At 45.0% G+C, this 27,257-nt stretch overlaps 1 protein-coding gene across 5 annotated transcripts in view; it reads right to left on the bottom strand.

Moving 5' to 3' along the window:
* FSTL4 (follistatin like 4) overlaps positions 1-27,257 on the bottom strand; it is a 196,333-nt gene that overhangs the window by 108,517 nt on the left and 60,559 nt on the right. Inside the window, exons 1-2 of one of the 5 annotated variants that reach the window (XM_032703173.1) lie at positions 18,256-18,328; positions 16,824-16,892 (exon numbers count right to left, since the gene is read on the bottom strand). The exons of the other annotated variants lie outside the window; for them this stretch is intronic. The gene's annotated coding sequence lies outside the window, so the exon portion shown is untranslated. Of the gene's footprint in view, positions 1-16,823; positions 16,893-18,255; positions 18,329-27,257 lie in introns of those variants that run through there. 5 annotated transcript variants of the gene reach the window in all.

The following is a 27,257-nucleotide window of genomic DNA, read 5'->3' as shown; positions in this document are numbered from 1 at the left end:
ATCATTCTCCCCAGACTCCGTGCCCTTCCACACCCTCACAGCCAAAGGCATTTGGAGAAACCTTCTGCCAAACTGGGCTGATTTCAGGATTTACCGAGCTTCCCCACTTCGCACTTGAGCTGTGCAGTCTCCAGTCCCCTCTCGCTGAGCACCGAAGGACAATACGTGTAATTACAGTAAGCAGGAGTATTTATTATTGTTAAGGATGTGTGGAACGGTCTGATAACGATGTGCTGTGCCTGTTGTTCAGATGTCATTAGGAGACCTCTCAGGCAGCTCATTACCAGCCCGCAACATACACCCTAAAGGGCATTACTGCAATTATGAAATGTTAACTTCTAAAGAGGAAAACATGCACAAGGGGGAGAAAGTACTTGTAATGGGGAAAAAAAAAAGGGAAACTTCACACAGAAAACTCTTCAATTAGTCCAGAAACAACAGATTAAAGGGAAACATTTATAACGTGCACGTGTATGCAGGAGAGTCTACCTTCTCCTCCAGAATTTGATGAGGTCAAGACTACTTCACTGTAGTAGATAGAAAGGTTTGCCAAAGAATAGTTGGATGTTTGTTATTATAATCACACAATTATATATATAATGTGTCATGCACAATACATGCCACTCCAGAAACCAACACAGCCAACTGTCCTTGATGGAGAGTCAAATTTTGCCACCTAATGATAGAACATCCCAGCTACATAAAGTGATAAAACCAATGCTTTCCATGTGATAAAGAGTGCAAAGGAGGACTCCAATTCCTCCTGCCCAATCCACCAAAACATCCAACCCAGGCACACCTCTGAGCAGCCCTGACCTGCCTGCACCAGGCAGCTGCAGCATTTATGGCTCTCAGGGCTCCAACAGAGAGGAAAACACAAACACATCTACTCTGACTTCCCATTTACACCACAAACCCACACTCCTTCCTCCTGCCCTTCCTTTCTGAGCCCAAGCAACAGAAACAACGAGATTTGTATTTCTACTCTAAAGCCACGTTATGAGCAGCCCAGTGCAGCAGATCAAGAAACAGAATAAATAAATAAATAAAAGCTCACTGATGCTACAGGCTGAATTTTGGGGATGAATTCCTCTCCTCTTTCTTTGTGGGATTTTTCTGATATTTTCTCTTAAGCCCTATAATGATGGATGATGAATGGGACAGTTATCTGAGCACTGGAAGTGCTTTGCCACTGACAAGGCAAATAACCTTTCTGCAGTTCAGGGTACCAGTTCTGCAGTAGATCTGCTGGAGGCCTGTCAAGATAACAATATCCCCACACCGACTGTCGGCAGAGGGATTTTTCATTATATATGTCATTGAAGTACAGAGGGAAGCTTCTTACCACAGAACTAAGGGGATGAAAACATGTTTTTTCCTGAAGATTTTCTGCCCTGGGTGTGACATATTCCAGGGTGAAGCATGAATGATAAATCACTGTGTTTTGATCCACGAGAGCGCTGCATGAAAGGGAATTAGCACAGTGTAAGAGCTGGGATAGAGGGAGAAATATCCCCCGGGGAGCTGCCTGCCCAGGCACAGCACGGCTGGGGCTGCCACTTCTGTCCCCGTCCTGCAGGGCTCCAGCTCATGCTCAGCCTCACCAGGCTCCCTACAGACCTCCCTGAAGAAAGGGGTTCCCCAAATTTCCATCTCTCAGCTGCACAGGGACTGCCTGTCCCATGGCAAACCCACTCCCCCGGCAACAGAGAGGCTTTTGGGGTTAGGAAGGAAGGAAGGAAGAAGGTGAAAGCACATCTCCAGACTCTCCTAAAAGAAGGAGTTTAAGCCATTTACAGAACAGCCTTCAAAACATATTTACCATCTTAACCCCTTCCTGCCCAAACATCACCTTAAGAGACCCCCCAAGTATGAATTTGCTTCACATGCCAGAAAATCTTTTCCTTTCATTCTGTGCTTCACATTCCTAACACCCAATATTTATTTCAAGTGCATTAACTGTAACACAAGTGGCAGATCCAAACAAGGCACCCTTGGGCTCTGCTGAACTGACACAACTTCGTGCCCTTACAGTGATCCTGAAGTGTCACAAGGGTTTGGGCTTGTTCCCAATTTACAGCCAACCTTCATTCCCACGCTGATCATCCCAATCCCACCCAGCTGTGTCCACACAGCACAGGACACAAATGAAATTCAAACCCCTGAAGAGGATGAAACTCCTGAGGTTTATTACAGTGGAGATTAAAATTCAATATTGCAGCAGAGGAGGATGTTAAAATGCTGCACAGATTTAGCTGCTCTCTGCTCAAAGAGGCAGTTTGATAACAGTAAGTCGGGTTAAACATAGTTTTATTGACATAAATTCTATTTGTTGAGGGCTCTGAAAGAAGAAGTGATGCTCATCCCTTGCACTCCCAGAAACAGGGTGCCCAAAGTGATTTTCTTTCTTATTTTCAGGAGACTAATGCAGCTTAACCTGCAGCTCAAGGCAGGAATAACTCACTGCACCTCCGAGTGTTGGCATTACAGTCAGGGCAAAGGGCTGATCTCGAGTGCTCTGAGGAAGTGATGTAATTAGGTTTTATGTAAGTGAGCCCTTCCCACAGGTCAGGCTCTGGAAGATAACAAGGCTTGTTGATAACACAGTGATTCCCCAGGGAAACCCTCTCTAATCATGTGGGGCTGTTGCTAAAGCACCTGCAAAGCCTCCACAATAATGAGAGTCAAATCAGCGCTTGCCCAATTGCTTTTCTCCTTGTCTTTAGCACCACATGGAAAACGAGGGAAAGTTCCTGATCCGGGAGGTGAGCTAAGGAATTTAATGCCCTTTATTTGAAGCAGGGTCATGCCAGGGCTTTCTCATACACCAGGAGGTTTTGTGATCTACAAACTAAGGGGTATCACTCCAGGTTCCTGCTGAACCACTTCAAACATGACCAAAAATAAAAATAAGACTCAGTATTCAAGCTTTAATTCAAAATTTAGCCAAACCACATGGAGGCAATGAAAGCAACTTGTGCACCCACAGTCTCCTGTCCTACAGCCCAGTCTAACTTCCATGGATCTCAAAACCACAGCCAGGCAATCCAAACAGCACCAAAGTCTCCCATGGCTTTATCAGTCTGCCTTTAAAGGAAATTCAAGTTCCCATATTCATGCTGCAGTTACAGGGGGGTCACATTCTTCTCCCCTGCTCTGCCCTTTCTGCAGAGGTTTGCTCCCACCCCAGTCCTCACCCCAGTTTTGCCATGGGGGGGTATCACTGACTTTGCAGCACAGAAAAGACAACTGGAATCAAGGTCTATGCTTACTTATTTCAATATCTCTCCGCTGCAGCCAATAAGTAAATAAATAAACAGATAAATAGATAGATAAATAAATAAATAACTGCCTTTCCTGTGTTTAATTTCCAACCCCTGTAAGATACACGTTGGGGAATTTCACCTCCCCGGGCTGGAATGACCCCTCTTAGAAAAACAACACACAATTCAGAGCATCCTTTGATAGCTTTGTCTGCATCCAAGTCCACAGAATGAAAACAAATTAACCATTCCCTCTGTTGGCTGATGCCCTCTGATAAGCAGTGGCCAGTCACATTAATGGGACGAAGCTCCCAGCTCAAGCTTATCCAAGCAAGTTAAGTAACCTCTTGAGTTTTGTTCTTTTTAATACAATTGCAGCCAAACATCCCCAAAACTTTTAAAACTAATATTCTAAAATTTTATGCTTCGCATGCCACGATTTTGTAATACCACAAAATGTTTTGAGCTGCAGTCACTCAAGCAGAAAATATATCTATGGCTGTGAGATAAATTTATTTTCAGTTCTGAAAAAAAATATCCTCTCTCCAGGCTGGAAGAAGCTGTTACAGGAAACCTTGGGCATTTGAGAACTCCACAAGAAGCCAACTCCAGAGGTTTCCAAACTAAGCCCTGACCCAGGAAGGCCATGTATGGTCTCTCCTCCTGCTAATAAACAGCCTTTCCCTGCAAGCTTTATCAGGATCTTTGTCTTTGTGGCACATTATGGAATAACTGCTTTGATATTCAAATGTCAAAACCTCTATTCATTACATCTTATAAAAGAATTAAACTTTTCTGCCAGGTAGAAGATCTCCACGGTCTTTTGGGTTCCCTACCCATGGCAGGGGGGTTGGAACAAGACTTTAAGGTCCCTTCCAACCCAAACCATTCTGTGATTTTTAGGTTAAAAGATGTTTTAAGAAAGATAAGCCTGAACTTAAAAAAAAAACCAAAACCAAACAAACACATTATTAGAAGCCAGAGAGACACTGAAATCAATTTGTTTCCCCGGTTTTGATTTATTAACCCCTCAAAACACATTTAGAAAAGCTTTATCTGAGAAAAAGATAAACCTCAGGAGCACCTTTTTCCACGGGCACATATTTGGAAAGGAAGGAGATGTAGAAAGCAAAATGTTAATACACATTTGGCTGATGCCACATTCCCTGGTACTTCCCTCCCCGGGTGCTCCCTGAGCTGTTCCTCTCCGAGGGAGGGATGCAATGAATACCAGAGAAGAACCTGAGATAAAAACCGTTCAGGAGGGTGATAATGGCCCGTTTAAAACAGCACCTGGCAGAGGGACCTGCAGATGGGACTGAGCCATAAAAGCAAAGACTGCAGCTACAGGGTTTCCTTCGAGGAGGGAAATGCTGACAAAGTACAATCGCAGGAGCCTCGGCAATGAGCAGGCTGACAGATCAGGACCATTTCTGAGGAAGGATGTCCCCAGCAACATCCTCCATCACTCCACCACGACGGCCCTGCTGTGAGACAGCGTCGAGCCTTGTGCAGGTTGCATAAAATGGGAATAAAAATGGGAGCAGGCTCAGCATCGAGCATGAAACCAATCCCTTGGCTTCAAAGCCATCAGCTATTGCTGATCTGCACCTCAGCTCTTCTAATATGCTGCTTATGAGCTTGAAAATATCCCAGATTTGTATCAAGAGGTAGAGGGGAGGAAGAGTTGAGCCCACCTTTTAACAGCACTTTGACACAGGCTTTATGAGGCTGCCTTGAGAGTGCAGTTGAAGGTTTTGACTACAAAACCTATGAAAAGGAAATTATCAGCTACATCTGTTAGATGGAAGCTGGAAAATACACTGATCCAGGAGTGGGATTCTTTGTATTCCTTAGAGGGTTAAATATGAAGCTTAACTAAATGCCACTCAAAAACATACCATGATTCAGACCCAGAAGACATCAAATTCCATTATTCCTCCAGCCTGCTAAGGCCAGAACTGGGGCTGGGGAGCATCCTGACCTCCAAACTCAGGAACTCTTGAATCTAAACTATCCTTGGTGGCAGCACATGGCCCCACACTCATGTCATGGTAATCCTTTATATCCATTTCTGCACATGATGCACACCCAAGGATACACTGTGGGCCAGGGCTCAGGGGAGCTGCCTGCTGGCTAATTCAGCAGGAGCAGCCCTGTCCCCAAAAACTGTGCCCTGAACTCTGTCAGCTGGCTGCTGGGTTCCACAATAGCTGGGAAGTTTGGGACATACATCTGCTTTTGCAAGTGAGCATCTGCTCGTTGGGAAAGTTTAAGCTCTCGGAAAAACACATTCTACGTGAAGAAATAAAAATCCGAGGGATGGAACTGTACTGCAACTTTATGAATTTCTCTTCCCTTAATGCTGTATTTCAGGCTACAAAGGAAATATTGGTATTTTCTGCAGCAAAAAGAGGCATCTAAGGAATCAGAGCCAACAGCTTTCAAAACATCCCCAGCACCTGGTTTGGACTTAGTTGCATAATTCTTTTCCTTCCCTTTGCAATGTATTTATGGTTTTCTGCAGCAGGGATCCATCTCTTTCCAGCTCATTCAAGGAGGCAGCTGAACTCATGCCATGGAGAGATGGTCACACTGTCACCCCTCCAGCCCTAAACCCTCCTAATCCAGGCAAAACCCAGCACTGGATGTGCCTTGGCAGAAGAACTGTTTATGTTTGACACTTGTTTTGAATGCAGAGCCCAGAGAAGTGTCCTTTCATTAAAATATGTAATTAGGGGTTCTTTTTAAACACTGGGGGGAAAAAAATCCTCTCTTGTTTTAGATGCAGAGTTTTTGCTTCTTTGACTTGAAACAAAAAGCATCTGTTTTGGCAATCTCCCACCACACTCATACATCAGCTGTTAAAAACATCTTGAAAGGCACCAAATGAAATGAATCACATCTGGAGCCAATTTGGACATGTATTTGTTTTCTAAACAGTATTAAATTCAAATCAGTATCTTGAAATAATAATATAAGCACATCAAAGTGGATAGAAATAATGAGAAATGGCCTTATTCATACCATGCCTACTATCTCTATATTCTTACCAAAACATCAGTGATCATAACTCATAAAAAACTTCATAAAGCTAACAGATAACAAAATCAGACTTAAATTAAAACTAAATATAGAGGCAAGTACTTCAGTGACCAGCTATCCAGCCTACTTGTAAGAGGTGCAATACTTCAATGTCCACCCAAGTCATGGCTACTTGCACCAGGCAGCAAACTCAGTGTATTTCTGTAAAATCTATAGGTTATTGATTCCTCCTTAGTGCAATTACTCAGACACAGCAAACATGGTAGTCTGTAAATGCAGCCTGGAGAGCTGTGCTTGCTATCACAACTGTGTTCTCTGCACAAAAGTCCCCAAAAGTAAAACAGCTTTTTATTTGATACCAAGGGCAATAACATCCATCCAAACCATTTGGATTCCCATCTAAACCGTTCTAGGATTCTGGGATTACAAGTACAAAAAAAAAAAAATTACATAGGAGCAGAACAAAAAAAGGTGTTAAAATGAACAATAAAAATGCAGAAGGGAAACCTGAAAGACATTCTCAAAAATCTTAATTAATAGGTAAATCTTAAAGACTGACACACCATAAATCCAGGCTTTACAGATGTCCGATTAGAGTTTGCTGCATTGTGTCCTGCACAAGAATAGAAATGGGTACAGTCTGAAAATACACTGGCAAGATGATAACATGGTTTTGCTTTCAAAGATAAAGCAGGAAATAATTCAATTTAACAATCAAATGGGACCTGGGGACCCACACTGGGGGTGCCACCAGGGACGGAGGCGCCTGGACCGGGCACCAATCTCTTGGAAAAGAGATAAAGTCAAATAATAAGAAAGGACCCAGTCCTTTAAAAAGACAGCATTCATATTTCCTCAGCTACTGCTGCTGATGTGCCAGATGTCCCCTACAAGGTGTGCCCATCAGATTCAGACTAAAATTATACTGAGCTGAGAGGGAACAAGCAGCAAAACATGCACAGGTCAGGAGCAGGACGGCCGGGACTTGGCCTCCCTCCATCCTTCAAACTTCTCCTGCCCCAACATCCATCACTCCTTGCTGCTCTCAGGGCTGGAAAAGCAAACCTAACCCAACCCAGCAGCTGTGCAGCAGCAGCTACAGCACAACTGCAGCTGGGGCCAGCACACCCTAAATGCTGTCCTTCCCCAGGGGTTCCCAAGAGGAGCAGAGCATCTCCATCCCTCTCCTTCCATGTCTTGGCACCAAAGTGGGCTGGCTCCTCCTGTGCAATGGCAGAAGTTGTTCCCAGAGCACTGGGATGTACTGAGCTCGTTTTCCCAATTTTCACACACGATGGCTCCCTCTTATGTTGATTCTCCAGTGTCTCTCAGCAAATTCAGCTCCAGCCTTGACATCCCGTGGACAACCACAACAGGGTTTCAAATTCCATGAAACCCATCACCTGGCTCTGCACCTCTGTTGTGCAATTTGGCTGCAATTAGTCAGAAAGTTCAAAACACCTTCGAGAGCACAGGAAACCAGCAGAGAGCACCCTGCACCAGTGTCCAGCCACTGCAACCCAGCTCTCAACAGTCCACAAGATTAAGAGACAATTGCATTGTAGTGTGGCCCTGGCACAGGTTGCCCAGAGAAGCTGTGGCTGCCCCTGGATCCCTGGAAGTGTCCAAGGCCAGGTTGGATGGGGCTTGGAGCAACCTGGGCTGGTGGAAGGTGTCCCTGCCCATGGCAGGGGGTGGGATGAGATGCTCTTTGAGGTCCCTTCCAAGCCAAACCATTCTGGGATTCTCTGATGACACTGAGGATGCTCCTGTACCTGCCCACTGAGAACCACCTCCCCAAGGCCACACTACTCTGAGTCCCCCCTCCATGCACAGAGCAGAGCACAAGTCACCAAGGGCCTACTGTTTCCAGACTGTTCCTTGCACTGGTATCTCCCCTGGCAAACCTGGGAGATAAAAAGCTGCCAAGGAGATGCTTATTGGTTTCCATATCAGTGTGTGCATTACCCAGGCATGCACAGCCAGCTACTGCTTTATTTGCCACTTAATCCAGAGATATCATCAATAGCTTCATCTATTTGCAGCACCACAGAACAACAGAGGGTCAGCCAGGGCCAGCACTGAGCCCCTTCCATGGATTATCTATTCATGGGATCAGGAAGGGGGTCGTGCAGACCAGGAGCAAAAGCACTGCTCGGGATGGGATCAGAAAAACCGAACAGCAGGAGGAGATTGTAGCTGAGCAAAGAAGTCAGAGAAATGCTACTGTGGCCATTCCTTCTGTGTTTCAGAGCCACTTCATTCACAAGAACCCAGAGGGATTTATGCAGGCTGGCTCTAGGCTTGCTCAAGTCAGATAACCTGGGGAGATCTTTCTTAAAAACAAATCCAACCAATGATTTCTGCAATGTTCCCATGCAGTGGGTTGGCAGCACACGAAGCACATGAAAAGCTGCTGTCTGTCTGTCTGTCTGCTTCCCAAACAGAATGGCAGAAGTTCACAATGCTGTGGGCAAAGCTGAGTTAAAACCATGTTCCTTGAAAGCTGCCTCATATACATGAAATATATCTATTTTTACCCACCTTTAGCACTTGCATTCAATGAACTGATGTGCCGAATTCTCTTCAATAAAACTAGCTTTGCACCCAGTGGGTACAAGTGAGGGGTATTTTCCCCTTTCCTGAATGCTAATTTTTGTTTGTTTAAAAACATAAGACAGCTCCAAGGCAGAGCACAGTGAGAGACAAGGAGTCATTCAGAGCAGACTCTGAATTTTCAATGAATTATTTTAATTAACCCATGCATAGTAATTCTCTTCCAAGTTTTTTTTTAATAAAAAGATAGCTTTTTATGAGCAAAGTCACTATTTCAAAAATAAAAATATCAGACTTCTGACATACTCATGAATTTCACCAAATAAAAATATCTTCAAATAAAAAAAAAAAAAGGCAGTCAAATTCTCAACTAACCACAAAACATTTTACAAGGTCAAAGCAAGTTCGAGCACACTAAAATGAAAACCATTTTGAAACTTTACTTTGTTTTGCAAACAAAGGCAGCACAGTGTGAATAGAGACAGTTTCACTATCGGTAAAACCAGGCAAAATTCTACAATCAGGCCAACATAGTTCTTTCCTCCTAAAAGATTTTAAAAGGCTACCTTACTGTTCAGACACACAAAAAAACCTCATTGCAACCCAACTTTCCCCACATCAGAGAGTATGAGAAAGGTATTAACAGCTGGGATGTTGATTAAGGGAAACAACATCATCCTGTTAATAAAATCATAGCATGGGTTGGGTTGGAAGGGACCTTAAAGCCCATCCAGTTCCACCCCCTGCCATGGGCAGGGACACCTTCCACTAGCCCAGGTTACTCCAAACCCCATCCAACCTGGCCTTGGACACTTCCAGGGATGGGGCAGCCACAGCTTCTCTGGGCAACCTGTGCCAGGGCCTCCCCACCCTCCCAACCAAGAATTCCTTCCCAATATCCCATCCAATGCTGCCCTCTGGCAGTGAGAAGCCATTCCCTGTGTCCTGTCCCTCCATCCCTCGTGCCAAGTCCCTCTCCAGCTCTCCTGTGCCCTGTTTAGGCACTGGAAGGTGCTCCCTGGTCTCCCTGAAGCCTTCTCTTCTCCAGGCTGAACAACCCCAATTTTCCCAGCATTTCTTCAGAGCAGAGGAAAAAAGCCCCTTTGGCTGCTGCCAGCATGTTCAGGAACACTCTGAGTGCTGCAATTCCAGCCGGGAATCCCAGCAGGGTGTGGATGGTTGGAGCAGGCGCAGCACGTCCCCACCTCATCGATCCCTCACCATCACCCCTCTGCACTCCAAACCACTTTCCCATTCTTCCACTTTTGCCTTATTAGACTTCAAAGCCAAATGACAAAACTCTGAACCAAAACAGGCTCCACGCCCTGCCCACAAACATAAATGCATGGAACTGAAGCCAGAGTTGTGCAGACCCTGCAAACACCCCCCTGTGACATTCCTGAGAGCTCCCCGTGCCCATCTCCCGGGGAGCAGAGCACCACCGCTGCCCTTTTCACTTGGAGAGGCCTTTATTCAGTCAGACCCGAGAGCCAGGGAACAACCTGCTTCATCCTGCAACAAGCTCCCAGCAGAGTCTTTGCCCTGACACAGGTTCTGAACGCTCCCGAGCCGACCTCGGGCAGGGATTAGGTGCTAATTGCAGTGGCTCTCCCAGACACGCTGAGAGACAAATCTTTGCCTCTAAAAGGTTTATTTCTGTCGGCAGTCTTGAAAGGGCTCATTAGAAGTGATCACCAGATGTCACCAATTCTTCATAAAACACAAAAGAACATTTTTTTCCCAGCAAAAAAAACCCCCACAACTGTCAAAAGTGCAAAAAGAGCCATAAATACACCGCTCTGCAGTATTTTTAGCCATGATATAGATTCCCCTTTTCTGTTACATATTACTAAAAACACCTACTGAAAGAGAAATGAGGTATTCTAATAATGTCAGCACTAATGACAAGCTCTCACTAACACATACTGACTTCACCCCAGCCTCCAACGAGATGACTCACAGATCTACAGCAGCAAACATAACTCAAGCCCAGCACAGACATCGAGCCCTCATCCATGGAAGTGGGGAGGACAAAAGGAAATGGCCTCAAATTGCACCAGGGGAGGTTTAGGTTGGATATTGGGGAGAATTTCTTCACTGAAAGGGTCGTTCAGCCCTGGCTCAGCTGCCCAGGGCAGTGGTGGAGTCCCCATCCCTGGAGGTATTTAACAGATGTGTGGATGTGGCACTTGGATCATGGGCCTGGCAGTGCCGAGGGAGTGGCTGGAGCAGACGATCTTGGAGGGCTTTTCCAAGCTAAACAATTCTATGAAATAACACAACATTGCAACCCTGGGAACAGGTGATGCACCTTCATCTCTCCTTAAAGAAAACATGCAAGAAAGAATAGGGTCAAAAACAATGATGGCAAACAAGACTGTCACAGGGAGCTGTATGCTTTGCCAGGGGAATTCCCCAAGACCAATTTATGTCATACTGGTGCAAACTAAAGGCAAACTGCCCTGCAAACATTCAGCTCTGCAGCCCTGGTCATGTTCTGGCACCTTCCACACCAGGGGCGTTCAGCTGGAGACTGGGAGGTGTTTTCTCTTGCTGACTTCCCCCTGGCAATCCAAGCCAGGAGGCTTCCCGAGGTAAATGCTGCACTTCAGCTGCCAGATCGCTTTTCCCATTTTTCAGCTCTCAAATCAGATTTGGGCCCTGTTTTCATTATCAGCCCAGAGAAGCATCTGAGCGAGACCCATCCAGGATCCACCAGGACGTGTGTCACTCCCGTGGCACACACTGGGGGGATGCAGGTCACTGCTCCCAGCATTTCATCTCTGGCTGCCTCTGGGTTGCTTCAGAAATTCTCTGTGCCCAGGAGTGCAGAGCTGCGTGCAGAGCTGGCACTTGGATTTATTTCACGAGCAGCTTAAGACATGATGTGAACTGAGCTGCTGCTAAGATTTTACTGCAAGCTATCAAAGATATAAGCAGACACCATCTATAACTGCTTGCTTTCATCCTCACGCTCCCAGTGAGCACAGCCAGACTTCCAAATCCCCCTCCCTGACTGCAGGGCCATTACTGGGGCACTGAGAGAAACCCAAACTCGTCTGGAGAAATCCAGCCTTGGGATGTTCAATGGGCAAACCCAGAGGGAGCCTTCGCTGCACAGGGGACACCCAGCCCCAAACCCTTGGTCTTTGGAAGGGTAACAGATAAACCAGTTGAGGAAGCACTAAAGTGTCCACAAGAATTTGGGAACAGCTACCAGGACTCATAAGTGCATTGAAAAGCAAACAGCTCCCCAGGCCACCCACCTCCTTCCAGTGAGCTCCCTCCAGGATGGCTTATTCCTGCCAAACAATTCCATTTTAGCAGAGGCTGATTTGGGGTAAGCCTGAAGATCAAGTGGCAAAGCCCTGTTGTTATACTGGGGCTTACAGAGATATTGGGAATTACCAGCACTCTGTGTGAGCTCACTGGGCACATGGCACTGATTTCCAGGGCGAAAAATGACACATCAGCTGCTTTTGTTCAGGTTACAGGGACTTGGGGTGCAGAACCCAGGGGCTCCCCTGTGAGCATCCACCCACAGTCCCAGCCTGCAGCTTCGTTTGCTGGACCTGAACTCCCACTCCTACTCCAAATGGAGGGAAAACACTCAGCAAACGTGATTTAGCCACAACCCCCACCCATATCTACGGCGGCAACAAGTTCTCAGAAGAACAAGCACAAAGTGCCTTCAGCTGTGGCTTTCAGCTGGGGGGGACCAGCAATTAAAGCTGAATCATTAAAACCACGAGGCTTTAGACAGAGTGCATGACCCTGCAGAGTTACTTTGTATTCAGAAAATATTTGGCTGTTTCTACACCTGAATCCAGCCTGGAGATAAAGATTTATCGATTTAATATTAAGGGATTTCTGCAGACGGTGTTTCAAAGCAGCTCCTTAAAACTGTAAATTTGCCTACGAGATATGAGCACGTGTTTTACTCAAATACATGTATTTGCATTTCATTCACTAAGTTCTATTTAGATTCACTTTTCAGGTATTTATTGCAGTGCAACTGCTGAAAGGCTCAGCAATCAAGGTTTATCCAGTCATAATAAAACTCAAAAGCAAAAAATTAAATCCCAACTTTTGCTAAAGTTGTATAAGGCTCCAAAAGCCCAAGTCCAACAAAAAACCTACATCACTACAGCACATAAAGACATATTTATTCATCTTGCCTCCTTGCCCTCTTACTCTGCGGTGTCTTTAAAACACGTGCTCCAACAGCACCTGAGATTCCTGTGGGACAAACTCAGCTTTGCTGAGCCTGGCAAGGAGCTTTGCTTCCAGCTGGGAAGTCTTCAACTCCTGCTCACATCACAGACTGGATTTCCTGCTGCTCCAGAGTCAGCACAGCTCTGCTGTGGAGCTTCCACAGGAAAAATGCAGCATCTTGAGTTACAGAGAGAAAAATAAAAAAGAGGGGGAAGTAAGAAGAAAAAAAGAAGGGGAAGAGCAGGAAAGAAGCAGGAAAGAAGAAGGGGAAAGGGAGGGGAAAGGGAGGAAGAGCCTGGGACAAGGTGGAAATGATGTGCCACGTTGGCTCCTCTTCCTTCTCTATTCCAAACATCTTGGCTACATCCTCTAGCAGACCATGTCTATAAATCAGGATGTCCAAGACCCTGAAGGACCTGAAGTGATGTGACACATGGTCCATGGACATGGTCCATGGGGGCTCTGCCCACACCCTGTGTGGTTGGAACCAGCTGGAAGTTGTCCCTCTCAGGGAGCAGTTTGCAACAGGCTGCACTCCATGGCATGACTTTACATCCCTTCTCTACATTACTCTGTTTTCCTACCTGGAAAATTTTTGCCAAGTAGGTGCAAGTTTATATTTTTTTGAGGCTGCTTCCAACAGATGGCAGAAATTTGGGAAAACTGCCAGTATTTTCTTCCTAAAATGTGGGGCTGCTAAAGCTTCCAAAGACAGCCATCAGCATCTTCCTTTGCAACTGGGACATCAAGAAATTACACAAAAGGTACAGAGAGGTGGTCACTGAAGCATGGAACTCACAGAAGGAAAAGTGCCTGCTCTTAAAAACAATAAACAGGACATTTTTGAGTTGCCAAATTGACAGGGTTGGTTTGCAAAAGCTTTATCTTTTGGTTTAAAAGCTTTATCTTTGGCACAGAAGGAGCCTGAGCCTCCTTCTCCTCCCTCATCCAAAACCTGAGGAAATTTCCATTTCTCCCTCCTGAAGAGCTGGGCTGGGGCTGCTCCCCCAGCAAAGCTGAGGATGCTGAAAAAAAGCAGCAAAAGAGGGAAAAAAAAAAAAAGTGGAGATGGGGAAAAGAGGCCAGTGAGAAGAAGGAAAGCACGGGTTCTCCATGGAGAGAGCAGGCCCAGCATCCCACCTGCCCCCCAAGCTGCTGAGCCCTCACCACCTGTCTGCTTGCATAACGCTTCCCCCTCTGCTATCCAACAGCTTGGAAACTGGGATGTAACATCAAACTCTAAATCAGTGCTTCCTGCTGACACACCATATGTCAGCCTGCACTTAGGTACTCACCAAAAGTGTTAACAGCGATTATTTAAAAATTATTACAGTTGATTCATGCCGAGAATCCCTTCCTGCAATGACTCAAATCTTCCAAGACAAGAGGGTGGGTTTTTTTTATTTTTTTTATTTTTATTTTCCTCCCGATTTTCAATCTGTTTTTATGCTCTTATAACTGTTTTGATTTTTATTTTGTTTTAAAACAACGGACTTTATTACTGAGGTATTAATTTACGGCACTGTTTTGAGGGGAAATTACTTAATGAAACTAAAAATTAAAAGGTTTTCCACCCAAGCATGGCACCTGCTCAGTGTTCCCTCAGTTCTATAGAAGCTTGTGCTGCTGTTTAGAACATCTGACCACCACACCTGGGAACAGCATCCACAGAAAACCAGGACAAAAGTCGCAGGGTGCCCTCAGGCCTTTCACCAGAGAGCAAAGTGGGTAAAAATCAGGACAGAAGGGCCTTTTTTTTTAGTGTGCAAAGTCTCCATCCCTCAGCTTGATGCTTGAAAGTCAACTTATAAAGGAAAAAAAAACTGTAGTGCATAAACCCATGCAAAGAATTGAAAATATAAATAATGGAGCAGAAGGGAGAGCCCCTTCCCCAGTGTTTTCTCCAGAGCTGAGAGGCTGCAATCAGCACTGACACAGGCTCTCCCTTGGATGAAGACAGCATAAATAAAAAGTAATTAGATTAATCAAGTAGGGAACTATTTAACAGCTAATTAAAATGCACAATTAATCATAATTTCCTCAAAACAGGCTGCTAAAAATGGGTCAGTGACGCCCAAGCAGAAAAGAAACAGCCTGGTTTGTCTTTATTTGGTGCCTTCCACTGCACCCCAAATGCCACCTGCCTGCCAGGGTGCCCATCCCACAGCTGGGTCCACGTCAGAGCCCTGGGCTGGAGCCTGGATCCCTCAGATCAAAACTCTGGATCCAAACTGCTGATCCTTTGTGGCACAAACAATGCACAGAAAAGGGGAAATCGGCCTGGAGAAAGGAACTTGTCCATTCTCCTCCCTGTTTCACACTAACAAAATCTATTTTCCCATTTGTCTGCACCTTTTGCTGTCTCCATCAGCAGCGCAGGGATGGGGCAAAGTGAGTTTTTATGGAAGCCAGTGGGAGCAGGGAATGATGACAAAAACCTGCTCAGGTCATCCCTCATCCTTACAGCTCCTCACTGCTGTTAAAATTCGGGGAGAATTCACAGCACTGAGGCACAGAGGGAAAAAAACCCTCCCAGTTTCTACCTGTTGTGGCAAATTCCTACAAACAGCCCTTACTGACAAAAAGCTCTTTCATCACTGAGCTCCTGCTTTCCTCATCAAAGAAAACCGTGAACTGACACTGGAAATATCATGGCAATAAACTGAGAGCTGATATTTTAACTTATTCTGTGTTTTTTGTTATGAAACATTCAGGGGGTTGTGTTTTCCTACTGTAAAAAGCACCAAGCCAAAAGCAACAATGAAAGGAAAATTAAGACCAACATCTTCCAAAGTGCTCAGGAATTTCCTCACATGGAATCATGAAGGTTGGAAAAGCCCTCCAAGATCACTCCACAGTATCTACCATTCATTCAGAGTGCAAGATACATGTGAACACTAAGCTTTCTTTCGTTTTAAACCTTTAAGAAATTATTAATTCAGGTGCTAACATGTACCTTAGAAACACTTCATGCAGCACAGAAAGGCAGGACTTATCACAGAAACTAATTCATAGATAAATCTCCTGTTTACTCAGTATTTGAAGTGTCTCCACAGGGATAAACCTCGCCTGGTTTGGCTTTAGACAGCACCTACTCACTCAAAAGCTCATTCACACCAAGACTGTAAATTACAACATTATTTTTACAACAGTTTTAAGTATTTGTTTCAACACACTAAGCTAGATTATTTTTTACCTTCCTTAGAATGAGTTTTTAGAAGGTTTTCCAACTCCATCATTCAAAAGCCACAGCAGTCCTGCCAAAGGACACGACGAGCTACAGCCACCTACAGAGCTGGAACAGAATTCCCAATGCCCCTAAAAATGCTCTTCCTGCATTTTAACTAAAGATTGGTATTCCTTTTTTTTAAAAATAACAAACATTCACAGCCCTGTTCCCATTTCCTTTGAACTTATTGATGGCAGATGCCTCTTGCCATCGGGCACAGCTCAGAACATGGGTGAAGTTGGGAGGAGAAAAACAGAATAATCAATAAATGCGAAAAAAACCCACAGAAGCTTAAAAAAAAAACCCTCAAGAACTATGATATTCCATAGGATCGTAAGATACACAGGATATATCTTATTTTATACAAAGATTTCACGTGCCCAGATCAAACCACCCGATGAAGCCTTTTGCACGTGTGGCTCCAGGCTGGTTCCTGATCCAATGAACATCAGGAGATGATGGGAAGGAAATGTCAGTAAACAGGTTAAAGATATCTCGAGATGCAATAATTCCACCTGATTACTTTGAAATGTCAGAGTTCTCCAGCTCCTTTTTGGGAATGATGGGCTTTTTCTGGAGCCTTTCTGAGGAGGAAGGAGACAAGATTTGGGGATTCAAGGCTGCTCCTTCCCTAAATCATGTTCCCACTGGCAAGTGTTCTTTGGAGGTAACTGTAGAGTTTTATGTATCTTAATGTCAATAAAAATAAAGTTAAGCTCATAAAACACTAACAGTTATCCCAAAACATGACTTGTGAGTGGGAACCTAACTTAAGAAGGGTAACATTCCCAGAGCTTAGGTTACCAAAGACTTTCACTTGTGTGGACAAGGCAGCACAGATGAGATGTCAGCACAAACCAGATCCACTCTCATGGGGCATTACAGTATCAAACAGGACAATGAAGCATTTCTTTAACACTTCTCCAATTCTTTATCTCTTTTGAAGCCTCCAAAACAAAGGTGACTGCAAGGGCGTGTTAAGTAGATAAATACACTACGATTGAAAAGAAGAAGATAAAAGAGCCAAATGTCTGTTCACATAATTATATGAAAAACACCTCAGCCCAATGCAGAAAATAAATGATTTTTTAAAAAATACAACAATGTTTCTGAAAACATAAAAAGGGGGCCATTTGGAACAATTTCAATCCATTAGAAAATCACCATCAATTTAAGAAAGTGGCAAAATCTGACTTAAAAAAAACCCGCCAGAGATGCCATGAGGCCAGAAAGGAGATGGATTTGGGAGGCAGCTGCCCGGGAAAGCAGGGCTCCCATGGTTTTCCTGGGCTGGCTGTGGCTGGAGCAGCCCCAGGTAAAGGAGAACAAAGCATTTCCATTTGAAAAGAGCCAAAGGGATTCGCTGGAATGGATGAGCCCAGGACAGCAGCCTGCAACCTGCTCACTTCTCTTAAAGTGAGCCCAAAGTAACTGCACTGCAATTTTCCCCAACTCATTATGTAAAATAAAACCCAGCTGAAAGCCAGTGTGGGGCCACAAAACGCCTTCATTAGCTTTCAGTTCTGTTCCAGTAAAAATGCAGCCAAAATCTCCTGGGTTCAGAGGGGCTGAGGTTTTTGCCTTAACAGCCTTTTACTTCCTCACCACTGTACAGCTTCAGCAAGATTTTCTGCCAGTTAGTTTGGATCTAACAAGCGATTTCACCATTAGCACAAAACACAATGTGTCCAGGAGTATTAAACATTTTCCACAAGGCCCTGTTTTACAGTCACTCCAAGAATGACAATGCCAAATTATGAGTCCAAGACAGATGTTTTCCAGATGTGCTGAGCATCTCACTTAAATGCTGGATGGGGAGCTCTTCCAAAGTGCTGGAAGGGTTGTACCAGCTGCATTTAGATGGGCTGACCCCTGAGTTCCTGCTTATGGGAAAGTATCCTTATGAATAAATTTCTCCCAAAAAATGGCTGCATCTCTCACACCTACAGCAGGGGGAGGGATGAAGTCTGATGATAACCACTGAAGGGAACAAATGGGAAAGGAATGGGAAGCTGAGGATGGAGAGGTGCAGCACTGAGAGCACGACTTCATAGAATCATCATGGAATGGTTTGGGCTGGAAGGGAACTTAAAGCTCATCTCACCCAGTTCCAACCCCCTGCCATGGGCAGGGACACCTTCCACTAGCCCAGGCTGCTCCAAGCCCCATCCAGCCTGGCCATGGACACTCCCAGGGATGGGGCAGCCACAGCTTCTCTGGGCAACCTGTGCCAGGGCCTCCTCATCCTCCCAGGGAAGGATTCCTTCCCAATATCCCACCTCTGCCCACACTGATGGCATCGAGCCCATGGAAATGAGCAGCTCCCTTGCCACACACCACAGTGATGTGTCTGTGCAGCTGAAACCATGGAGTCTTTGAGCCAGAGATGATGCTCCACATGTTGAGTGGACCAAAATCTCTCCCCTCCATGCAGGAGCATCCTCAGGAGGACCCGAGTGTGTCACAGCTCCCCGTGGTCCCACCCTAGCATAGCCTCTGCACAGCTCACAGCCACTTCCCAGCACTGGGAGCCCTTCAGCTGAGTGGGTATTCAGGGCACTTGAGGGTTTTTTCTCTGTTATTCTACAGCTCAAGTACAGATCCTTGAATGTTGGCCACATGGAAACAGCGCCACAGCAATTTTCTGTTGGACTGTTTGACAGCTCGAGCCAGAGGAACGGGGCAGAACCCAGAGCACAGTCAGAAAATCTCATCACAGGGGACACCCCAATCAAAAATATGTACTTCTGTATCTTTCCCCCAGCAAAGGAGTAAATAAAAAAGACCAAATATCAGAGATTCCTGCAAGCCCTGAAGAGATGCTGCTCTTGCTACCAGTTCACCTGCAATGTGCTGTGCCAAGGGTGAGCTGCACACAGCTGGTCCAGCTGTCTGCCTGTCTTTATTAAAAGACAGAACTCTTTATATCCGAGTTTATTTAGGGGTGGATTCTGAGAATCACACTTCCCAAGGAGATTGGGTTTAATTGGCTCTGCTGGTCCTCCCAGAGGAGCGTTAAGATGGGGCTCAGATAACGCTCCCACAGCAAGTGGGAACTGCAAACACAAAGCTAAATCTGCTTCCCTACAAATATTCAGGATCATTTGCTTCCTGGCAACATTCCTGTGAGTAAACCAATTTGCTAAAATATTCACGAATAGCAAACTCCAGGGCCATGGATACAGCCAAATGCTTACATACCACAACACAACTAAATACTCTCCCCAAATGTTTTCACACTATTTGGCTTGCTCTGGATTAAATTAAAAAAAACACCCCAAACTCTAATAATGGCTGGAATTCAGCATCATGGCTTCTTCCATTGGAAAACCTCTGGTGAGGAGACTGGCTGCTGTTGGACAAGGGCCCCCAAGACTGACCTGTGCCTGCAGGGTCAGGGAGCCCAGAATTGGGATGATTTAATAAGAGCTCTGGTATTTTTTATTCTATGATCTTGAGAAAGTCACTGGTTCTCCTCTAGACTGCAATTCCCCCTCTGTAATGGGTGGATTACTATTTTTGTGGCATGCAAAGGTGTTGTGAGGTCTAATTCATTAATCTTCGTAAAGCATTCCAGGACACTTTGATGGAAAATGCAAAATATTATCAGTAAAAGCCTTCCATTTAAATCTCACCTGGAAACCTTCCTCTTACTCCTTAATTTGTGATTGATCCCCACTCAATTAGAGGTAATGGGATTTACATGTAGGCTCCAGCAGTGGAGCAGACCCCACAGGAAGGTGCCAGCAACATCAGCAGTCCTAATTCCCAGGAAGGAGCCAGGACATCAGCCCCTGCACTGGGAAAGCCATGGCTGGATCCCGCATCCCTGACCTGCACCAGGACCACCTGAGCCTGCACTGGGCAAAGGGATGGGGCACTGAGACCCTCCCCCAGAGCACCATCCCAAACCCCCACCCATGACAGGACAAGGGGCTTTAAACTGCCAGAGGGCAGGGAGAGATGGGATATTGGGAAGGAATTCTTGGTGGGGAGGGTGGGGAGGCCCTGGCACAGGTTGTCCAGAGAAGTTGTGGCTGCCCCATCCCTGGAAGTGTCCAAAGCCAGGCTGGATGGGGCTTGGAGCAGCCTGGGATGGTGGAAGGTGTCCCTGCCCACGGCAGGGGGTGGGATGGGATGGTCTTTAAAGTCCCTTCCAACCCAACCCATTCTGTGATGTTCCTACAGAACCCCCCATCCCTCCAGTTGCACTGATAATTAATTTACCACTGAAATTCATCCCCATTAATCGTGTTCTCACCAAAAAAACAGTTGCTACCCAAAGAGCCTTCGAGTCACGAGCAGACAGATCAAATCTACAGATCACTCATCACCTCCCTGTGCCAACTTTTATCACTTGTGGGAGCAGTTTCACTGCAGGCAGGCGAGGGAAGGCAGATAACCCCACCCTGAGGAGGGAACAGCTCAAGCACTACCTGCACAACAGCAACTGGGACATTACAAAGGGCTTTATCAGCACCCCGTGCTGTGAAATGCTCATTTTGACTCGTATTTCCCTGACTTCAGGACACCTCTGGTAGGATCCAGCCCTCTGGAGCATCAGCAAGAAGTGCCTGTGAAATCCTGGAGCAGGAAGGGAGGGAAAGCTGGGGGAAGCTCCTTGCAGCCCCTTCATGGAACCCACAGCATCCAGCCTGTCGCTATTCCCAGGCACTCGGAATTTCAATGGGCTCCATGGATTTTAATACTGAGCAGCCAGGAAAATTAGCATTTGTGCTGAACAGCTTTTAATCAACTATTTTCAAGCATCAATCGTTGTTATCTTTAAAGCACTTCCCAATCTCCTTGCCTGAGTCTCCCCAGCCCTAAAATTTATTCCACCCATTTGTGTTCCTCCCTTCAGTTTGCAGAGCCCTTTACCATGATCTAATCATCTTAATCTTTAATGCTCATCTCTACCTTTTAACCTTTTCAGTTTTCTTTATAAAGCAATCTCTCCATCTCTCTGAGGTTTGGGGCCTTTTTCTTTATTATTCAATTATTAAATTAAGGTTTTCCCTGGCCTCTGGCTCAGCACAGAGCTGGAGAGTCCCATGCAGATTCCCCCTGGCACCAAAGTGCAAGTCACCTCTCAAAAGGTGACTTAATTAAATCAGTAATTTTTCTGTTGATACAATTTATGTTATTTTAGAGAAATTAAGGCAAGTTCCCAAGTGTTGCAATATTTGTTTTACTTCACTTGAAATGACCTGGGAAATGGCATGTGCCATCATTCCCTTCCACTAGGAAACCATGGATGGGGACACTAAGTAGGATGTTTTAGGTTGGAAAAGACCTTTAACGTGATCGAGTTGGGGAAAAAAAAAAAACCAAACAGAAAAACTTTTGAGCATCCAAGCTCTTTTCAGGACTGCAAGAGGCTCAGCAATGCAGAGGCTCAGTGGATGTGTCACTTTTTAGTCATGACTCTGTAATATCCTGCCCCACTTTGCTGGCATTTCTCCAGGGTTACACCACCCAGAGCAGTTTGGAAAATTGCTGATGGAATGATGGGAGCTAATATTAAATTCAACACACTAAAAAAGCAAAACTTGCCTTTAATGTTTCCTACATGAGGCTCTTCAATATTTAAGTGTGGTTTAAGCTCCCAAATTAATGTACGAATAAACATTAACCTGGTTTGCAAAGAAAAGTGAGGTGGAGGCAGTGAGTCCAGACTGCCACCAAATCATGATGAGCACGTGTGAGATGCAGACAGCACACAAAAATAGCTAAAAAAGAAAGACAAACACCCCCTGACACAGCGAGTGTTGAGGCAGCAGCACCAAAGTTTGCACAGGAACTCCCACTGGTCAACACAAGGCTTGACACCCTTTCCTTTGATCCTCCACCCTCCTCCTCTGCTCCATCCCCATCCCAACTTCTACCAAAAAAACCTTCATTATCACCTCTCAGCTCTCCTGGAAGCACTGCAGTGAAGGTTCACCAGAGCCAGGCTTGGAGCAGATGCCACCCTAAAGAATAACTAAAGAAAAGCTGCATCTCATTTCTCTGCCCTCAACAGCATCAAGCTGAAACTTGGGGTGCTTCAAACTGAGATGGCCTCATGCTAGACCTCTTTTTGTTGGACTTCTTTAGGCTCTCTGCTGCTTTGGATTCTTTCTCTTATGCCTAAGCTTCCCATGCTTTTGTTATTGGCATTTAATTTCCAGTGAAAGTCAAAGGGAAATACCAGGGAGAGTTTCACAACTGACTTCTAGAGGGACAAGATTTCCCTTCCATGGATTCTGGGAGTGTAAGCATTCCATTTTCTTTTAACATGGAAAATGCTCTTCAAGACCTTAAACATATTCCTACATGTTCCTATAACCAAAGCTCACAGCAGATTGTCCCATGTTCCCATCCTCACATAAATCAATGGAATTTCCATAATCTACCCCAAGGATTGATGCAGTCTGTTTATAAGGTCTAAGCTATCAATCACACTTAAGAGGATTCAGCCTGAAAAGCCAGGTAAAATTGATCCCTCCCCAAAAGACTAAGTGGAGAGAGCTGAAAAAACAGTGTGGGAATAGAAAGGAATCCCTCTGGAATTCAGTTCTAATAACAGCCAACACACACCTCCATTATACACAGCACTTACCTCTCTTTAGAACTCTTTAAACTCTTAATATATTTTCAGTGGACACTGAAATGATCACTCCAGGCTCAGGATCCCTGCAGGAGCCCCCAGGCTGCTCCCAGAGGGATTAATTGCCTCCCTCCCACAGCCTCCCATCCAGCTCCCTGCCACCAAAGCAGCCTGTCAGCAGTGCTGCAAACTTAAATCAGCAAATATTAATTGCCAGCTGGGAAAAGTGCCATTAGTTCACACTCAGACTCTTTCCAGCTGGAGAGAGGGAGTGTTAAATGGAGCAGATTTCCTTGCAGCCTCCACACCAGGCACGAAGCAGCTCTGCCTGTCCTGCAAGCACTAAATGAGCAAAGCATCAACACCTTCCCAGAGATGCTCTGAGATGCTCTTCTGGAGAACAAATTACTTCTGGAAAGTAACAAAAGACAGAAATAACAACAAGTAAAGTACAGAGGAAATAAACCACCACCACCACCTGAGGCTGAATTCATATCTATTTGAGATTCCTGCAGTGATATCAGTTATCAGCCTGCTTGGTTTGTTGGGTTTTTTTTTTCCCAAGTTTGTAATTTGTTTACGTTCAAGCATAGAAAATTTTCTGTCAGCGTGCAGAAGATTATCATGTTCCTTAATTAGAAAGAAACTTCTTGAAAACTGGAGGAAAGATAGAGAAGTTGAAAATGAAAGACTGTGTGTGTAACAGAAAGGAGAAAGGCAGAGAGATTTCTTTTGAAATTCTGTATAAAATCTGTACAAGATTATGATTTATTATGGGGACAGGATTGACCTTGTATGAGATGGAATGTTACTGTCAGGTATTTGCTTAAAAAAAAACCCAAACCAACACATATATTTTAAGCAATGGGACCAAATTATTAAAAAAATTCATGCTGACATTTCAGGAGAGGAGGGAGGAAGGAGAAGAATGGGCCTGGAATACCAGACATGAACATGCTTTTACAGAGCCCCATCTCTCTGCATAAAATTCTGTCAGATCTCGTAAAATCAGAGCTGTAGTACAAGTTGGACTGAGTGGACAAAAACCCCTGAATTAAGTAACAGGCACAGAGCATTTACATAATGGAAAGTTCAAGTGTTTGGTCAACTGAGTTGGGCTGAATTCATGTCAGAGCACAAACCCAATCTGAGCAGCTGCAGCACAAAGCTGCTCCACAGCCCAGCAAGAAAAGCTGAGCTCTTTATAAAAAAACCCAATCCCCCTGGATAAAGGGAGGATGTCAGAACCACAGAAAATAGGGAATGAGCTGGGGCGAGTGGGGCTGATGCAGAGGAGCTTTGGGATTGCTGATCAGGCAGAAAAAAAAAGCAGGAAGGGAAAGTAAGAAAGGGGAAAATGACTCCTAAGTGCTGCAAATGGGAAAGCACAGCTCTGAACAGGATTTCTCTGCTGTGTGTAAACTGCCAGGGAAGGGCAGCGCTCGAATGGTTCTGGGAAGCAAAACTATTGAACGGTGTCTGTGCAGCTTCCACTGGCCAAAAGCAGTGAGAGAAAATGAGGGAAGAGACAGAGAGGCTGTGAAAAGTCAAAAGGGAAGAAAAATAAACAGAACTGGAAAAAAAAAGAGGACTGCTGCTATGGGAAAGCAAAGCCCAGTCCAAATCACTGTGCTAAAATGATATAACTGCATTATCCAAAGGCATTAATTCAAACAGGAACATTTCCAGGCCAACTGCTCATTCTGGACATCTGTGGGACCATTGTCATTATGAGCACAGCTATCTTTCCAGTATTCATGAGATTTAGGAGTGCTTTTGGGGAAGGAAAACTTCTTTCCTCCCCACTTTGGCTCACAGCAAAAGCACTTTATCCGCATGTATTTTGCTACCCAGCAAAAATCACCAACACTCCAATGAAATGACTATGGAAACTCATAAAGCAGGGAAAATATACAAAATGAAAAAAAAAACCACACAGCAGAGAAGTCATAACTAGAACATTTTCCTATGGGAAAACCAAACTGTATTTCTTACCAGGGAAGACAATCAGATCAAGGAGAACGTGAACAGCTGAGAGTAGGATTGACATTCCTCCTGAGACCTCTGGATGTAGGACTTCTGCTTTAGGGTATTTCTCTTGGGGCTTCAAATTCCCAAGTGAAGTTTCCCACCTATTTATCATTTGCTTTGTCAGCTGAGGAAGAGGGGAGGCATTGATAATTTTGTGTCTGGGGAACTGTGCTGCAAGAGAGGCTGCAGCATAAAGCCTGGGAGGTCACTTCTGCTGGGATCTCTCAGTGCTTCACCCACATTTCCATGAGTTTTTTTAACGTTTTGGACTCTCAAGATTTCAAGGACCCATTTCATCCCAGGCTGGGCCAAGGAGAAATCAGTCATTTGCCCAGAGAAAAAATTATCTTCTCTTCCTAATACTGTTGCTGGTCCAGAATGCAAGGTGTTGAGGTAGCACAAATCCAGCAATGCTTCTGGTCACACACCAGTATTTACAAAGCACTTCCCATCTGATAGATAAGCTAAAGGACCAAAGAACCCTTTCCCAAAATACACAAAAGAAAACAAATCTTTGCAGTTTGCTTTCTTATTAGTTCACTGGGGACAGACCTAGCTCAGAATCAGGGTATTAGATCTCTGCCACACCTTAAGGCCATCCACTTTGTCACTGATGGCAGAGCACACACACATACACACACATGCAATCTGTGTGTCCCTCAGCTCCACACAGGAATTTAAATCTTAATTGAACAAGTCAGTTGGGACAAAAAACCATGAAGCAGCCCCCTCATCAGCCTGACTGTACTCAAATAATTAAATTATCTACTTGACAGAAAGCAAACAAAAAAAAAACCACACTGTGCCTTCTGACAGATGGAACCTGAGCAACCTGGTCTGGCTGAAGGAGTCCCAGCCCACGGCAGGGGGATTGGAATAAGAGGCTCCTTAAGGCCCCTTCCAACCCAATCCATTCTGAGACTGCATATTTTGCATCGTTAAGATTTTTCTCCAGTCAAAGTTCTTACACTTCATGTCACACTTCTTAAAAACCTGAAGCTTAATTGCTTACTGAAGATTTCAGTTTAGAAGAAACCACCATCATTCTTGATTTACAAAGAAGAGATTAAAATACCAAGAAACAGAGGGATACACAGAAGGTTACTCAGGAACTGCATGGCAGAAAAAACCCTAATATTTCTATGGAGTCCCACTCCGTGGGATTATTCCCCCCTTATGGTAAACTTTTTTCTATATGTTATCTCTGCAGACAGAGGTGTGAAGTACATTTTTATTTATTCACGTGGGAAGAGAAGTGAGATTGTTCCTTTCTTCCCTTCCATAAAGCTGTTATTCTGCTGAAAAGCAGATTTAAGCAGCGCTCCATGGCAAAGAGTTTGAGGGTTACTTTAAACTGGGACACAAAACTCCTCCTTTCCTGCCATCATTTCATGGTGTGTTCAGGGGAGTGCTGAAGCGTGACATTGCATCATTAGGTGTAATACAGCCCCTGCAGGGGCTGATTACTGCAATGAGAGCTCATTTTCTTTAACACTGTCTGAGATAAGGAAGGAATAAAATCCCAGGCCAGAAGCATCGTGGTAAAAAGGTGGGCGATGTCAGGAATGGAAGAACTGAAGGCACTTTTTGGTAGCCAGGGGAGGAAAATCCCCTGAATGGAGTGTTGAGCATCCCTGCTCAACTTCCCCCTTCTTTGGAAAGTTTCTCATGCTGCAGAGGCCCTCCTGCATCTAACCCAGGGGTGGAGGCAGTTTCCAGCCTGATCCATACCCTGATCTCACCTGATACCCAGAGGCACCAGCACCAGGAGCAAGGCACAGGTGTCCTTTCTAGATGCTCCTTTTTAACATCACGAGCAAAAATTCCTCCTTGCCTTGATCTGCTCACGTGCTGTCCCTCGAAATATGCCTTTAGGTGACCCCTTTCCATGAGTAACTTCATACAAGGTCTATTGATCCCAGACCTAATTACCTGCTTTGGAGAATTCAGAGGCTGCCTGTAAAAAACACCAAGTCAAGGCTCTGACCAGCTCTGCTGTCCCCCCTCCACAGCCAGACCTCCAAAACAAATGAGACTTCGCCCTGCAATGCAAAGCAGTGCCTACAAAGCTCTGGAAAAGTTTTGAGCTGGATCTTAGTCTCCAGGTCTCCTGTGAGACACAAGAATGGTAATGCTTTTCTATCTCCAAAGGGTATCACAAGGATATATTAATAAGACTCTTCAAATGGATTCTTGTTTCTTAAATAGGCTCTTCTAGCATTGTGTTAGTAAACAAGAACCCATGATGGATAGCTCTGTGTACAGCCAATCTCCTGGGGGCTCAAGTGAGCTGAAGATAAAGGAATTATTTTCATATTTGATCACG

The sequence above is a fragment of the Chiroxiphia lanceolata genome, chromosome 15 (assembly GCF_009829145.1).
Source record: "Chiroxiphia lanceolata isolate bChiLan1 chromosome 15, bChiLan1.pri, whole genome shotgun sequence".
NCBI classification, from domain to species: Eukaryota; Metazoa; Chordata; class Aves; order Passeriformes; family Pipridae; genus Chiroxiphia; species Chiroxiphia lanceolata.
Note: the sequence above shows the minus strand (reverse complement) of the source record. Positions and strands in the feature narration are given on the sequence as shown.